The sequence below is a fragment of the Gossypium hirsutum genome, chromosome D10 (assembly GCF_007990345.1).
Source record: "Gossypium hirsutum isolate 1008001.06 chromosome D10, Gossypium_hirsutum_v2.1, whole genome shotgun sequence".
NCBI classification, from domain to species: domain Eukaryota; kingdom Viridiplantae; phylum Streptophyta; class Magnoliopsida; order Malvales; family Malvaceae; genus Gossypium; species Gossypium hirsutum.
In genome coordinates, this window is record NC_053446.1 from 39,019,026 (window position 1) to 39,025,254 (window position 6,229).

Consider the following 6,229-nt stretch of genomic DNA (forward strand, 5'->3'; position numbering starts at 1 on the left):
GGCCATCCAATCCTTGTGTTCTCACCCAAAGGCTGTTGAATACTCCAACCTGATCATTTAAGTTCAGGACTCTCCAAAAATCAAGGCAGATAATTCGATCATTTTGGCCGAACCTAATTAGGCCATTCAGCTCATTTTTAGCTTCCTACTTGACTCTATTTAATTCAAACTGAATTGAAAATACAAGGCCTGTCTAATGTGTCCCCAATGCAAGGAAGGTTCAAGGAAATTGCTTGGAACTTTCCAGGAAGCTTCAGTACATTTAATTTGACATTGCTGCCTATTAAGCTCCTTAAGTGTCTATTAAGCTAGACATTTAATTTAGCTATAAATAGCTGCTTTGTAATCATTTTCGGGTTAGACAATTTGTTACTCACTCTTTATGACTTATACAGGAATTGAGAGTTCTCAACTCCCTTTGTTCGTTTGTGATTCAATTGACTTATCAAGTATTCTGTGGCGTCAATCTAATTCGTTTGAACATATCACTCAATCTCAGGTGTGGCATTCACTTGATACCTGTGGTTCCTATCTCCCTATAGATAGTGAGTCAAGGTCCTATCATCTACTTCCATCTTAAGTGTCAATATAAGATTCGGGTCAACACTCATCTATAGTATTGGTACTTCTTCGACCTTGACCTTTCTTTTCCATCCAAATTTATCAACTTAAAAATTCACCGAAACTTTGTTGATATTTTTGTAGAGTCTTAATACCAAGAATATAATACAAAAGTGTTTAAATCATACATAATTCATTACTAATTAAATATACGAACTTACCTCAAACACGAACGGAGAAATACGATCGATTAATCCAATAATTTTTCTTTTCCCTGATCTAAATCCGTACATTGCTTTTCTTGATCTATATAATCAAATTTAACTAATTCAAACTTCATTCTATTCAATTTAATCCAAAAATCATATTTTGACAAATTTATGCTTTTGCCCCCATAATATTGAATTCACTACAATTTAGTCCCTAACTCATAAAAAAATTCATGCAATTTAGTACCAACCCATGCTATCTGAATATCCATAAAGTCCTTAGTAAGCCCAATATTCCATTTATTTCAAATTTTTACCATGAACATTTTTCTATTTTTCAATTAAATCTCCAAATGATAAATTTATCAAAAATTCCTTTACAAAAGTTGCTCAACTATCACCAAACATTCATTTCATCCAGCAAACATCAAAACAGCTAATATACATTCATGGTAAACCCTGGACTTTTAACAATTTTGCAAATTAGTCCTTGGCTAGCTAGATTAAGCTACAACGACTCCAAAAACATAGAATTAATTAAAAACAGATGAAACGTACTTACATGCATGAGAATATAGATTGGTTGAATGTTTGAAGCTCAAAAATGGTTGTTTCCTTCCTTAGACATTCGACTAGATGAAGATAGACAAGGTAATGTGATTTTTGTTTTATTTATTTTGTTTATTTATCAAATTACTAATATAATCTTTATAAAACATATTAAGGGTGTCCATAATTGTCCACTCAGAATTAAATTTCATAGCAAATTAACACCTTTTTCTAATAGAACATACGTTTTGCACTTTACGCGATTTAGTCCTTTTAATCAAATTAAGCATGCAAACGATAAAATTTCTTCACGAAATTTTATACAATGTTACTATCATGCTGCAGAGCTTAAAATAATAATAAATAAATATTTAAACATTGGATTTGTGGTCCCAAAACCACTATTTGATTTCACTAAAAAAGGGCTGTTACAACTTTCCCCTTAAGAAATTTTCGACCCCAAAAATCTTACTAGAATATAGATTAGGATATTGCTTTCTCATAGCTTCCTCAAGTTCCCTGGTGGCTTATTCAATCCCATGACGTTGCCTTAAGACCTTTACTAAAGTTATGTTTTGTTTCTTAGCTCTTTAACCTCTCGTGCCAAAATTCTGATTGTTCTTCACTGTACGACATATCAGGTCGAATTTCAACATCTGTCGGTGAAATGATATGCACAGGATCTGACCGTTACCGGCGCAACATGGATACATGAAACACATTATGTATCTTTTTAACTCTGACGGTAAAGCTAGCCAATACACTACTGGCCCTATTCTTTCAATAATCTCATATGGCCTGATAAATTTGGACTAAGCTTCCCTTTTTGACCAAAACAAAAAACTCTCTTCCAAGGAGATACTTTCAAAAATACTTTGTCATTGATCTGAAATTCAATATCTTTATATTTCAAATCTACATACGACTTCTGTTAATCTGAAGCTGCTTTCATACTATCACGGACTGCTTTCACTTTTTCTTCAGTCTCTTTAATCAATTCGACCCCATATATCTTTTTCTCACTAAACTCGGTCCAATACAAAGGAGTTCGGCATTTATGGCCATACAAAGCTTCGTACAGCGCCATCTTTATACTTGACTAATAATTGTTATTGTACGCAAACTCAATCAACGGTGAATATTTCTCCCAATTGCCTTCAATTCTAATACACAATAACAAAGATATCTTGAAGTATCTAAATTACTCCTTCGGACTGACCACCTATCTAGGAGGAAATGCGGTACTAGAATGTAATTGCGTACCTAGAGCTTCTTGTAACTTACTCTAAAATCGTGATGTAAATCGAGGATCTCTATCTAAGATAATAGAAACTCGTACCCCATGCAATCTGACAATCTCATAATGTATAACTCAGCTAGTCTTTCAAGGAATTAATCTGTATGTACAGAATAAAATGTGTTGACTTCATCAAATGATCAACAACAACTCAAATGACATCTTTCTTTCTCAAAGATAGGGGTAAATCTGATACGACCCGCCCCCGGGAACGGCTATTGTTTGAGCCTACAACGAGGCTCGTCGTGTTTGCAAGCTGGACGTAGCTCAATCTTATTTGTGGAGCTTCATTTAGCTCGTTTCCAGCTCCTTTCAAGCTCAATGAGCTCGAACTAGCTCAATTTCATTAAGACCTTATTATAGTAGCTGAAATAATTATTTGAGTCATTTAATTAGTTTATTACAGCTCAATTAATATTCATTATTTATTTGGTTTAAATCTGGACAAATTTAATTATGCATGATAATTGATTATAATTATATGTTATTAATTTGTCTTAATTTCTACAGCTCATTAATATGTTTTTTATGCATGTTTTAATGTGTCAATTTTATTACATGTTTAATTATGTCCTAAGGTGGCCGAATTTAATGTGCATAATTTTGTGTCATTTGCTGCCAAATTAATGTGTTTAAAAATGTATTTGATTTATTGAATAAATTTTGCTGTAGGTACATCCCATTTGGACGTCCTTGGTGCATGAATAATTAAAAGAAGATACATGTAAGGGACGCACATGCATGTTTGGGGAATTAAATTTGGCTGCTGTTTGAAGTATCCTAGGTGACCATTCGGCCGAAGAAGCTATTGTTTCCTACTCCCAAGTTGACCATTCAGCCGACTTTTAATTCTTTTCACATTGCTGGATTCATCTTGGCTGTTCGGTTCTATATGTTCACATGCCATGACTCTTCAAAGCTGAGTTTTCACACCTTGGTGGCTGCTCATTACCTCCTTTAATTGCTGATCACTTTTCAACAAAAGTTGCCAATTAATTGAGTTTGTTTAAGTCCATTAACCGAACCTAGCTGCTGCCATGCATCTTTCCAAGCTTCTAAGTTCATTGCTCTTTCTAGAAGATGACCATTGGAGCTCCATTCAGCCGAATTTAGTTAAGCACATTAAAGGAATTCATTTGCTTAATTCTTAAGCATTCATATGACTATTCGGCTAGCCTAGTATTTGTCTATAAATAGTTGTTAAATTCAATTTGTAAAGGACTTTTGACTTTTTTAATTAGCAAATTGCTGCCAAATTTGTGAGGCATTTCTCTCAAATTTCGTTCGAGACCCGTAAGACTTATCTAAGCTTTTTAGTGGCGTCTTTCCAAGTCTTTTCCGAACTTATCACTCCTTAAACCCGAGTGTGGCGTTCACCTTTGATACCTTTGGTTCATACTTTCCTAAGTATCAGGTCAAGGTCCTTTTGAACCATTACCAATTCGTACCAAATACCATACCATTTCGTACCAATTCCATACTATTTCGAACCAATTCCCAAATACCAAAACATACCAAAACCAAATACCATTCTTAATTATCCTAAACCGAACTTGTCCATTCTATTCATACCTTTTTGACTTAAACCAAATCCACATCCAACTTTGCACGAACTTATCTTACTTCTTTGAACACAAATATATTCTATCTCCTTCTCGTCTATTCTACTTCTTCGTTTACGATCGGGAACTAAACGACTCGGCCTCAACTACTAAACCGAGATCGTATCAAAACCTGATACGAAGTCCATAATAACTCATTCTCATTTCCACTCCGATATCATTACTGGCTACAACAAACCAAAAGGTACCTGATGTTCAGCTTTTACTTGCTAACATACTAAACATCTCGATACAAAATCTTAAATCTCTCGCTTCATCTTGGCCACCAATACATCTATTTCAAATCATTGCACATTTTACAACTACCAGGATGAACGAACAATCAGCGAGCTTCATACAATATCTTTCGAATTAATTATGAATCCCTTGTACACAAACTTTGCATATAAAAAGTAAATAATCATCAGACCCAATCTAAAAATCTGAATCAGGAGTCGTCTCACACCATTTTCGTTTAGCTACTAATGCATCATCTCCTTTCTGAGCCTCACAAATCTATTGTAAAAATAATGGTTTAGCTTTTATCTTAGCTAAAATTGAACCATCAATAGACAATGAAAACCGCGCATTCAGCGCTCGCAAAGCAAATAGAGATTTTCTACTCAGAGCATCAGCCACTACATTTGCTTTATCTGGATGATAATCAATAATCAAATGATAGTTTTTAGTAACTCGAGCCATCTGTATTGTCTTCGATTCAAGTCTTTCTATGACATTAAATGCTTCAAACTCTTATGAACGGTAATAATGTGACATTTTCGCCATATAAATGATGACGTCAAATCTTTAACGCGAACACAATAGCTGCCAACTCTAAATCATGTGTCGGGAAATTCTTTTCACGTGGCTTTAATTGTTTGGAAGCATAAGCTATCACTTTACCTTATTGCATCAACACACAGCCTAAACCATTTAAAGATGCATCACTGAAAATCACAAATTCTTTACTCGATTCAGGCTGAACTAAAACTGGTGCCTTAGTTAATAGTGCTTTCAATTGATTAAAACTTGCTAACATTTTTCTGACCATTCGAACTTCACATCTTTCTATAAAAGTTGCACCATTGGAGTAGCTATCATCAAGAATCCTTTAAAGAATCTTCTGTAATAACCAGCTAATCCTGGAAAACTTCTAACTTTCGATATGTTTCTCTGAGGTTTCCAGTCAACAATTGCTGAAATTTTACTCGGATCAGCCCTGATGCCTTTAGTTGATACTATATGTCCTAGAAAACTGACTTCTCGAAGCCAAAACTCACATTTGCTAAATTGGCAAATAGTTGTTTATCACATAGGGTTTGTAGTATAACTCTCAAATGTTGATGCGATCCCGACCGCATCATGTTACGACACAACTCGATGCCACCGAGATTGACCCAAACTCGAGGGGCCCAAGTGCAAAATGAAGCTTAATTTCAACTCAATGAGCTCAATTCTAGCTTCTTTAAGCTCGTCTAGTTCAACCCAAGCTCATTTAGCTTAACTTTAACAAATTTTCAATTTGCTGGAATAAGTATTTAGTTGCTGTAATAAATTACTCGACTTAGTTAATTGAGTTCATCTTTGTTAATTAAGTTGCTGGAATAAATTACTCATCTTAGTTAATTAAGTTCAACTTAGTTCACTTAGTTGCTGGATTAAACTTTTAATGTGTTTAGTTAAAATTAGTTTAATGAATTAAGTTGTTTTTAATTTTCTTTATTGCTTAAATAATTTTGGCATTTAATATGTTCAAGCTTAATTAATTTGCTACAACCATTTAACTTGTTTAATTGTGCTTATAGGTCAATTAATCATTTAAAATCAGTTGTTACATGGATTGACATTAAAGGGAGGAATTGATATGGGGGTTGCGCGCGGACCAAGATCGAGTTGCCAAGTCACGAGAAACTCCTACGAAAGCTCTAATCGAACAGATCTGAAATCAAAACAAAGAATAAGATTAAAAACAAATCAGATCTGGAAATTAAGATCCCCAAAACAATCAAGAA